General features: G+C 56.2%; 2 pseudogenes; one reads left to right on the top strand and one right to left on the bottom strand.

Moving 5' to 3' along the window:
• The first annotated feature begins 1230 nt into the window (after nt 1–1230).
• On the top strand, nt 1231–3075 carry LOC125318800 (annotated as a pseudogene).
• A 3519-nt stretch (nt 3076–6594) lies between these two features.
• LOC125318737 lies at nt 6595–11039 on the bottom strand (annotated as a pseudogene).
• Between the last annotated feature and the right edge of the window lie 434 nt (nt 11040–11473).

The following is an 11473-nucleotide window of genomic DNA, read 5'->3' as shown; positions in this document are numbered from 1 at the left end:
CCCCCATCCCCTCCCAGTGCATCCCGTGTCCCCTCCCGCCTTGGGGACATTTGGGGACACCCCCGTCACCCAGGTAGCCGCACGGCCACGTCCCGGCCGATGCCCGAGGAGCAGCGGTGACAGGGACAGTGCGCGCCGGGGGGGCGGCCATGGCTGTCACCCCCCCACCCCGGGCAAAGGCGCTCACGTGGCACCGGGACCGGGATCAGGATCGGGATCGGGGTCAGGATCAGGGTCAGCCACCCCCGGGATCGGGGTCAGCCACCCCCGGGATCGGGATTGGGGTCCGAACCTTAGTCAGGATCGGGGTCAGGATCGGGATCAGCCGCCCCTGGGATCGAGATCGGGGTCAGCCACTCCCGGGATCGGAATTGGGATCGGGACAGGGATTAGGATGGGGGTCCACGCCCCCGGGATGGGGGGAGATTTGGGGACATTCTTGGAGACAGCACAAAGTGTGGGGGGAGCTCGGGGGGCCGCCCCCTCTCCTGGGGACCCTAAATCCCCCCCTCCCCACCCCAGGGGACGCTGGGGACCCCAAAACTTCCCCTCCTCGAGTGGCCAGAGCGAGCTCTGCGCTCCGGGACCGGACACCGGACACTCCCTGGACCGGGCTCCGCGCTCCGGGACCGGACACCGGACACCACGTCCAACACCTAAATGCGGACCGGCCTTCTTATTTGCATAACCCCGCCCACCAGAACGACAAACCACTGGGCAATACCAGCGTAATTTGCATGACCACGCCCACAAGCCCACACGCCACACCGAGCAGGGCCCACCTATTTTACATAACCACGCCCACCGCCTGCAAACGCACGGCGGGAAACGTTCCGCTATTTCCATAACCACGCCCACCCACGCCCACCAATCACACCGCGGTATTCCCCTTGCATTTTGCATAACCCCGCCCTCATCCTGGCCACGCCCAGCACCGGCTGCAGCCGCCGCCAGTCGCTGTTGCCTCCCAGTGCTCCCAGTAAGTGCCGTACTGGGAGGGATCGTGCTCCCAGTTCCTTCCCGGTGCTCTCAGTATCGGTCCCAGTGCCGCGCGGGGCGGGGCCGCTTTGGGAACCCCCCCAGGGCACAGCGCGGCTGCTTTGGGGTGTCGGAACCTGCCCGGGCCGGGGCGGGAGCGGAGGAGCAGCAGGAGGAAGAGGAAGGAGAGAGGAGGTGAAGAGGAGGAGGAGGAGGAGGAGGAGCAGGAAAAGGAGGAGGAGGAAGAGGAGCAGGAAAAGGAGGAGGAGGAAGAGGAGGAGCAGCAGCAGAAGCGCGCGGTTCCCCCGCCCGCCCGCTGAGGCCGCAGCTCCCCCGGCTCCGGCAGCATCGCCCCCCCGCATCCCGAGGTGAGCGGGGAGGGGGAGCTCGCCCCAAATCCATTGGGGGTCTCCGGGAGGGTTTTTTGCGGGGCAGGCGATGTTCGGAGCTTGCAGGAGCCCAAAGCTGAGCCGCAAATGGCCCTTGGGGGGGGTGTGGGGGCGATATCGGTTTTGGGGATCCCCGGGAGAGCCGGGGGGGAGCGCGGGAGCCCCGGAGTAGGGAGAGCGGAGGGGGGCGATTCCGGAGCCGGGGGACCCCCTGCAGCCTGGAGGGGTGGGGGAGGCTGGAGATGAGTGGGGTCCGGGCCCCTCGACACTGAAAGGAGCGGCGACTTCTCGAGCTGGGCTCGGGCAGCGGAACCACCAAACCCAAGGCGCTCAGGCCTTGTTTTCCCCCAGAGCAGGATTTCCCATTGCCAAGCCGTGGCTGGATGGAGGAGGAGGAAGCCGCGAAGAAGAGGAAGATGCCCCGGGAGCCCCAGGCAGGTGAGGAGGAAGTCAGTGCCCCTTTCCCTTCTCTCCTGCTCCATCTCCCAGCCCAGCATCGCCCCCGGCTGCAGGACAACCCCGCTGCCGACACCGTCCTGCCGGGGATGGACTGGGGGGATCTCCTTCCCCTTCCCTGTGGCACAGAGGCAAATCCCATCCTCTCCTTGTCCTTCCTCCACCAGACAGGAAGCTGAGCACGGAGCGCAGACAGGACAAATCCCCGTGGCAGAAGCTGGTGGGAGAGGCCGTTTTGAGTGGCTCCACGGGGCAGGAATCTAAGGGGGAGGAAGAGCCCCAGAGATGCTGCACAAGGAGGGGCTGCAAACACAGGCCAAGGAGGTCCAAGGAGGAAGGCGGCCAGAGATCCAGCCAGAGCTTGGAGCTGGGGGTCCATGAACAGCTTCACAATGGGGAGAAGCCCCACAAGTGCTCAAAATGTGGGAAGGGCTTCAGGTGGAAGTCCAGACTGATTGTCCACCAGAGAATCCACACCGGAGAGAGGCCCTACGAGTGTGGGGAGTGTGAGAAGAGCTTCAGAGCTTCAGCTCCAGTCTGATCTGCCACTGGAAAATCCACACAGGGGAGAGGCCCTACGAGTGTGGAGAGTGTGGGCAGAGCTTCAGCCAGAGCTCCAACCTGATTGTCCACCAGAGAAGCCACACAGGGGAGAGGCCCTATGAGTGTGGGGAGTGTGGGAAGAGCTTTGGCCGGAGATCCAGCCTGTGGGCACACCAGCGGACGCACACAGGGGAGAGGCCCTACGAGTGTGGGGAGTGTGGGAAGAGGTTTCCAAGGAGCTGCAGTCTCCTCAAACATGAGCAGAGTCACACGGATGAGAGGCCCTTCCGCTGCCCCGACTGCAGGAAGGGCTTCCAGCATAACTACACCCTCATCATCCACCGGCGCATCCACACCGGGGAGAGGCCCTACGAGTGTCCCGAGTGTGGGAAGAGCTTCTCACAGAGCTCTAACTTGACCCAACACCAATGGAGGCACCGCTAAGGGAAGCCCTGCGAGTGCCCCGAGTGCGGGAAGAGCTTCGTGCGCTGCTCCAGCTCCATCCCCCGTGGGAGGATCGGCGTTGGATGATCCCCAGTGACCCCCGATGGGCAGAGCCCCAGAGCTCCGTGGTGCTGGTGATCTGTGTGGGAAGACACCAGGCTGGGGGGCTCCGCCTCTTCCTGGCTCCCAGTGGCCTTGATTTTCTTTTCATTTGTCCTTTCAAAAAACCCAAACCCAGGGTAAAAATAAAGGTGTTGAACTAAGACATGGATGGGGACGTGGGGGGATCTTCCAGGGGATACGGGGGATGCTGGCTTCAAGGGAGTTGAGGGTTCCTGGTGATTCATTAAATCTCGATATCCATGGACAAAGACCCTCTAACTAATTAAAGTTAGAAAGTGGTATGTTTATTCAGGCACCAGTGGGGGGGCATGGGAGTAGCCTCCTAAAGACATGCCAGCCAAGTACAAGGTTTCTTGTTCTCTATTTATTACTCAAAGTTTTACATCTTCTGCATATGTATGACCCCAGCACCTCCCATCCTCCGCTTTGTATTAAAATGAGATCGTTGGTCTTTCACGCATGCACAGCTTCTCTGTTGAATTGGGTTGGTGGTCTCAAATTGGGTCAGTGGTCCTGAAAGAGGAAGTCAGGAATGTCTTCCTCACAGTGACCTTTTTACCTCCTTGCTGTTGGCAGGCCTTCATGACCTCTTGGCGCAGCCCAAGATCTCCTACTTTTGATTAATTATTATGAAACCCAGGTGCTGTTCTTGGTTCTATTAGTTTAAATATCTTTTGATGACAGTTCATTCATTTGGTTTCCTTCTATAAACAAAACTTAAAAATATAATGGCAAATAATACATCACTTAGCTCTAGCTTAGGCATCTACTAAGCATTAACTTATCTTTTGTTTTTCTACTTTGTGTCTTAATCAATACGAATTTCTTCTAACTCTTAGCTAAAATTTTGACTTTTTAGAACCTTGACTCAAACACCTAAGAAAGCAGCATTTCTCTCAGGTTTGCTATAGCATATGCGCAGGGGCACACACGCAGACAGAAACAATCAGTGCAAGCAAGGTTCCTGTGAAAAATCCCCCTCAGAGGTCAGTGAAATCCTCACTTTGGAAGCTTTTTCCTCTCCTGCAGGGCACAGGATCAGGCCTCGAGGAGTGAGAGTATCGGCCCAGGACACATCGTGGTTTGGCGATCTCCAGGTATAGCAAACCTGAAGGTTTGCTGGCTCTGAGAGGCCCCCTCTGTTGGGGAAGATGAAACAGGAAAGCCTTATAAATATGATTGCCTGACAAAAGATTTTGGGAATATGAAAACTATAAGCGACATCGAAATGAAAGCCGCTTTTGAAATACCAAGTCTTAGTTACTGAACAACTGGAAAACAATGGTATGGCCGACTGAAGGTAATCCCCTCTTGATTGAACAATACCCTCTGCTTGCAGGCAGGTCCAAGGGTCAGAGCAGACCCTACTAGCTCAGCAGAAGGGGTCCAAAGAGTAGTTTTTAGAAGTTAAGATGTAACACTCTATGGTAATATAAGAACTCTTATAGGCTGTATGTAAATGCTATAGGATTTGTATCTTGTATTAGATTGGTTAGTGACAATTAGAATATTCAGTACAGAAGATGATTTATTGTATTGTAACCAGGACTTCAGACACTCTTACTCACACTCTCTTACACACTCTTACTACTTCTTCTTCACTCTCATTCCTCTCGCTCTCTCTCTCTCTTTACTTACCCGCTTACTCTCTTGCTCTCCTGGGCCTGCTCCGAGCTGAGTCTGGCAGCTCTAAGCAGTGCCCCTATACCCACGCCCTTTGCAATAAACCGCATGTTCCAAGATCTGACTATAGAGATCTCTCGTCACCGTCCGTCTATGCCCGGTCCAGACTGAACCCCACCCAAGCTCTCGCAGTCTGGCGCCCAACGTGATTGCCGAACCCACACCCATCACCCACAGTCTGGCGCACAATGTGATTGAAGGCCCGGTTCAGCTTTTTCCATCTGTGGGAGACTTCTCCATGGACGGTAACTAAAAGACCAGTTATAGCCACCTAGAACGTGTCGTGTGCACGGCATACTGTTGCTGCGCATCGTAAAAGCCGGAGCTCTATAATTCTGCCGAGGCAGCCCTCGAGCACGGGGATTACCTGGAGCTCTTGGAGGGAATTGCCTGGCAGTCCTCGAGCACAGGCGGCCGCTGCTGCGCAGCGGCTCCCTGGAGCTCTTTGAGGAAGTTTGCGTGGCACCCCTTGAGCACGGACACGCTGCTAAGCAGTGCCGACCGGAGCTCTACGGAGGGACCCTGCCGCGCGCCCCGAGCACAGGCGAGTAGTGCTCAGCACCGCCCGCGCTGGAGCTCTCAGTGTGGACCCACCCGTGAGGTCCTGAGCACGGAAAGCCGTTGCCAAGCGACGCCTAAAACCGGAGCTCTGAGAAAGGACCCAAAAGCAGCGTCCTGAGTGCCGACTGGAGTGCCTGGCCAGCCCCCCACGACGGACCTCTGACTAAGGACACTGCTCCTGCGACATCATCTAAGTGAGTATCATACTGGTCTAATAATGGGACAAACCCACTCTGCCCATGACAGAGATCTCTATAAGCAACTTAAGCATTTACTTATAAGCTCCGGTCCAAGTCAATTACCTGAACAGGAGCTAAAAAAATCTTTTAGAATGGACTCGAGTTAATTTCCCAAATGCTGACCGTTCAGCCATCTTTACAAGAGACTTCTGGGACACAGTTGGGGTTAAGCTCTTTAATAATGTCTCCTACCGGGATATGGCAGCTGCGCAGCTGCTCCCAGCTTGCAGAGCGCTGGTAGAGCTGTTTGCTGCGACGGCGCCGCCCGCAGCAGTCACCCCGCCGAGCCCGGCTCCTGCTGCGAGCCCGCCCCTTGCCACCGCGAGCCCGCAACGGGGCACGGCCCCCGCCCCTCCGCCGGACCTCGCGGCTCCAGTACCCGCGGTCCGGCTGACTTGCGCCGCCCCGCCCCCCGCGCTCGTGGTCCCGGCACCCGTTACCCCGGCCCCAGCCACCCCACCGGACCCTACGGCCCCTCCCACTGCTCCCACCATCCCCGCTCCCGCCATCCCGCTCGTCCCCCGCTGTCCCCGCTCCCGCGGTCCTCGCCCTCGGTTCCAGCGTCATCACGGCCCCGCCCCTCGCTTCTACCACCCTGTCCGCCAGCATCATCGCGGCCCCCGCCCCTCGCCTCTCCCACCCCGTCCGCCAGTGTCTCCGCGGCCCCGCCCCTTGCCCCTGCCCCCACGTGCCCCCCCCGTTTCCATCACCGCGGCTCCACCCCCCGCTGCTGCCGTCATTGTTACCCCACCCCCCGCTGCTGGCATCATCATGGCCCCGCCCCCCGGTGATACCTTGGCGAGGGTGGCGGCTACACCCCTGCTACCTACGGGTGCTACCGCTCCCCCAGCCGCGCCTGTTATGGCCATGGCTGCCATTATAGCCGGCCCTCCGCAAAGCCAAGCGGCGACCCTTCTTCCAGCCCCCCAGGTCCTCCCCCCCCAACACGGCGCCGATGGTAGCCAATGTTCCATCCGCGTCCGTCGCTGCCGCGTCTTCACAGTCTCCTGCCGCTCCCGAACCACCGGTGCCGACAGCGCCTGTCACGGCCGCGCTGGCGCCCTCGGCACCCCCTGTGCACGTTACCGCAGGAACCCTATCCCCCTACCCTGCCGTTCAAGCGCACACAGCACGCCCCGAGCTGTCCCCCGGCCCCGTGGCAGCACAGACGTCTATGTCTACTCCCGTCCCTGCTGGCGTTCCTGCGCAATTCCCCGATCCTGGCACACCATCGCTCCCGCTGGGACGCAGAGCGCCCCAGCCCCGCGAGCCACTTGGTGCCGGTGCCGCAGCGTCTGCACGGATGTCTGCAGCCTCTTCCGTGCCTGCCGCTGCCCCAGCCCCGTCTCCCGGCACCGCCGCTCCAGCAGCGCCGTTCCTGCCCGCCCCAGCCCAGCCTACAAGCTCCCAGCAGCAGCACGCCGCGATCCAGCCGCCGGCCCTCCTGCCTCCCGCCGCCCCGGGATCATCTCCTGCCAACAGGGCAGCCCTGCCGCCGCCGCCCACCTCCGTGGCCCCAGACCGGATCCTGCCGTATCCACTGCAGCCTCCCGCTTCTCAGCTGCTGAATAGTGCGGTCCCACCGCCACCGGCATCCATGATCGTCCCATCGCCCCCTTCCTCGACCGCGGCTGCAGCTCCAGCCCCTGGTTCTGCAGTCCTGCCATCTCCCACTCTGCCCGAACCGCCCGCCATCACAGCCTGCCGCGTTGACCTGATGACGCAACCCACGCATGCGCAATTGCTGCAACTCCCTGACCAGCGATATCACTCCGCTCACACTCCTCCAACCACAGCACCGCTCCCGGGACCAGCCGCACATCTTCCCGCGGCTCCGGCGCCTGCCCCCCTGACTCCGCCGCCGCTTCCCGGAACCAACCCAAGCAGCACCGAATCACGCCCGCACTCCCTCGAACACCCAGCCGCGCTATCGCCCTCTGCGCTCCTGACACCGAATGGGACTACTTTGTATCACCAATCGATCGCACTGCCACAGCCAGGCACACAAGCCGTGCAACGAGGAGGGGGAGGGTGGAATATGACACCTGCTTTTATAAATACAGGACAGACTGAGAACTATTCTGCCCCTGCAAATGCCAACACCTTAATCCCAATACAAAACAATTCCAAAAAAGAATTAAGTCTGTTCCCAAACAGCTCTGGTGTACCCCCAGTGTTTGGGACAGATTTCTCAACCCAAAATGAGACACTAAACCCTGAAAATTCGCCAGCATTAATCCCAAAAGTAGAAAACCCCCAAAAATGTTTTAATAATTTTCAATTAACAGACTGGCATGAAGTCAGACGCCAAATTTGCAAAGAGGAAAATCTAAATCCTTTAACTATGCCTGTACTATTCAGCCAGCAAGCTGGTGGTCCTAGAACATGGCAAGCTATCCCACACCATGAGATTAAAGAGTTGCAGAAAGCAATAAAGGACAGTGGTATCTGCTCACCGTATCTTAAGCAACTGCTAAAAAGTACCCTAAAAGGAGCACATCAAACTTTAAAACGCATTTTTAATCAACAGAAAGGGGGGAAAGCCCAGGCTACACCTCAAAGAAGGTTGAATAAAACCTTGTATGTTTTTAATTTCTTGAACAGCTCTGCAGAAGAGCCTGACACCCTCATTTTCAGACATTTCTTAAACAACAAAAAAGCAAAACTGAAAGAGCACCCCCCAGTTTTTAAGAATTTGGAATCAGGAAAAATAGAAAGACCGTATGATCTTATAATGTGGGGAAAGGGATTTGCATGTCTCTCCACAGGTGAAGGAACCAAGTGGATTCCAGCAAAAAACGTGAAGCCGTACCACTCATCAAAGCCTGCCGACGCCTCCACACCAGCCAGTGACCCTGCAAGTGGAATCCAGGAAGCAAGCACCCAGACCTGAAGTGCACAGATTCACCAGAAGAAAGCGATCTGCCAAAAACAGCTCAAGAAAATAATGGAGTTTTCTCATTTGCGCGCATGCATGTGGCTTTTATTCTTATGTTTTTGTTTTTGTAGTGAAGCTTTACCTGTAAATCAACCAAAGACAAATGTTTGGGTTGCTTTTAGCCAAGTCCGCAGGCTCTGATACCATCTGTCTATCTGACACAAGCCCTGACAAACCTTTTCCAACCAGTTTAGTTGGAATACCTTTTCCAGAAGGTTTTGATAATGTTACTCTTGATAAGTACTGGCCATACGACGATCATCATGTATCTCCAACTCCCAGCCATAGACACCAAACTTATATTGATATCTTTTATTAGCACATGGGCATGGCTGTGAAGATTTTGAAGGATTATGCTGTATGAACTTATCCGATCATTCTGTTTCCATTCACAAACAGTTACAAAACCTAAGGGACCTAGCTAACCAAATTCCAACAGATGACCCGTCTTGGCTAGACAGTTTGTTTGATGGTTGGAGCTTTGCACCTTGGCTAAGGGAACTCTGTAAAATAGGCTTGATTATTCTAGTAGTAATAATTATAGTTTTAGTAGCAGTACCTTGTATACTTCAGTGTGTGCAAAAAATAACGAGTAGGACGGTGTCTAATATCTTAGTTGTTCATCAGAACGGGGTGAGATGTTGGGGAAGATGAAACAGGAAAGCCTTATAAATATGATTGCCTGACAAAAGATTTTGGGAATATGAAAACTATAAGCGACATCGAAATGAAAGCCGCTTTTGAGATACCAAGTCTTAGTTACTGAACAACTGGAAAACAATGGTATGGCCGACTGAAGGTAATCCCCTCTTGATTGAACAATACCCTCTGCTGGCAGGCAGGTCCAAGGGTCAGAGCAGACCCTACTAGCTCAGCAGAAGGGGTCCAAAGAGTAGTTTTTAGAAGTTAAGATGTAACACTCTATGGTAATATAAGAACTCTTATAGGCTGTATGTAAATGCTATAGGATTTGTATCTTGTATTAGATTGGTTAGTGACAATTAGAATATTCAGTACAGAAGATGATTTATTGTATTGTAACCAGGACTTCACACACTCTTACTACACTCTCTTACTCTACTCACTTCTTCTTCTTCACTCTCATTCCTCGCTCTCTCTCTCTCTTTACTTACCCGCTCACTCTCTTGCTCTCTTGGGCCTGCTCAGAGCTGCAGCTGGCAGCTCTAAGCAGTGACCTGTACCCACGCCCTTTGCAATAAACCGCATGTTCCAAGATCTGACTATAGAGATCTCTCGTCTCCGTCAGTCCCGACCGTCCAACCCACCAGAGTACCCGCACCCCTCAGAGGGAGATTGCTGGTCACAGCCCGCGGCGGCCCAGGAGAGCTCAAAGGGTCTCCTTTTGGGCCGCTGTTGAGAGGGTCACAAGAGAGTGGGCTTCAGCCATAATGATGTTTCATCCCGGCCACAGTTTGGGTCGGCACTTTGTCTGAAAGTGGGAGAGCAGGAATGCTATGCCATTCAGGCAAGAGGAACCTTTTCCAGGGCTGGTCATAAGGAAAGCAGGAGCTCCTCAGCAATTCCTGGGAGCAGACAGTATTTCTGACAAGCTCGGAAAGAGCTGAGCCCAGGTGCTGTTTTCAAAGCCAAGGCCTAACAAGCATTTCTCAGATCACAGTGCAGCCTGGAAAGGAGGAGAGGGGAATGCACCAGCACACTGGGATCCCAGGGATGTCCATGGCCTGGGGTGATGCTGGAACAATGCCAGGTACCCACCAAAGCCACTTTGACCCTGCCCCCTGCAGCTGCACAGAGGAGAGAAAATTTAACCAAGGGTTCCTGGGATAGGATAAGACTGGGAGAAATCCCTCAGAAAACACCAGCACAGGCACAACAGACTCAGCCTGGGCACAGGGAGGGAATTTATTCCCAACCAAATCCCAGCAGCACAAGGAGAAGGCAAAGAAATCTCTCCAACACCTTCCCCCCACCCAGCGCGGATCACCCGGAACGGGGGTCACCAGGGCTCTGCCCAACGGGGGTCACTGGGGATCATCCAACGCCGATCCTCCCACGGGGGATGGAGCTGGAGCAGCGCACGAAGCTCTTCCCGCACTCGGGGCACTCGCAGGGCTTCCCTTAGTGGTGCCTCCGTTGGTGTTTGGTCAAGGCAGAGCTGCTGGAGAAGCTCTTCCCACACTGGGGACACTCGTAGGGCCTCTCCCCGGTGTGGATGCGCCGGTGGGTGACGAGGGTGGAGTTGTGTTTGAAGCCCTTCCTGCAGTCGGAGCAGCGGAAGGGCCTCTCTTTTGTGTGAATGCGCTGATGTTCAAGGAGGTGGGAGCTCCTCTGAAACCTCTTCCCACACTCAGAACACTCGTAGGGCCTCTCCCCAGTGTGGGTGCGCTGGTGTGCCCTCAGTTCGGAGCTCCACCCGAAGCTCTTCCCACACTGCAAGCACCCATAGGGCCGTTCCCCTGTGTGGACCACCCGGTGCCGGATCAGCTCAGAGCTGCTGGTGAAGCCCTTCCCACATTCCCCACACTCATAGGGCCTCTCCCCGGTGTGGATCCTCTGGTGCTGGATCAGGTTGGAGCTCTGCCTGAAGCTCTTCCCACATTCCCCACACTCATAGGGCCTCTCCCCAGTGTGGATCCTCTGGTGTTCCCTCAGGCTGGAGCTCCGGCTGAAGCCCTTCCCACATTCCAAGCACTTGTGGGGCTTCTCCCCACCCTGAGGCTTCTCCCCCAGCTCCGAGCTCCCCCTGGATCTCCGGCTGCCTTCCCGGCACAGGGGGGCTCTTTCCTCCTTGGATCTCTCTGGGCTGTGTTTGCAGCCCCTCCTCATGCGGCATCTCCGGGGCTTTTCCTCCTCCTCCATCCGGCCACGCCTTGGGAATGACAAATCCTGGACTGGGGAAAAAACAAGGAGTGAGCGCCTTGGGCTGGGGGCTCCTCCTGCCCAGGTCCATCACCAGGCATCTTGTGTCCATAAAAACCTCCAAAACACCACGATTCAGACCAAAATGCCCCCAGACATCAAGACACAGACACAAAACTCCCAAAACATCAAGATTCAGATAAAACACCCTCCAAAATATAACATTCAGCCCCCACAAAAAAACTAAAGCACCAACATTGAGACCAAGAAACCTCAGA

Source organism: Corvus hawaiiensis, chromosome 31, assembly GCF_020740725.1.
Source record: "Corvus hawaiiensis isolate bCorHaw1 chromosome 31, bCorHaw1.pri.cur, whole genome shotgun sequence".
NCBI classification, from domain to species: Eukaryota; Metazoa; Chordata; class Aves; order Passeriformes; family Corvidae; genus Corvus; species Corvus hawaiiensis.
The sequence above is the reverse complement of the archived record's forward strand: the minus strand, read 5'-3'. Positions and strand labels throughout refer to the sequence as shown.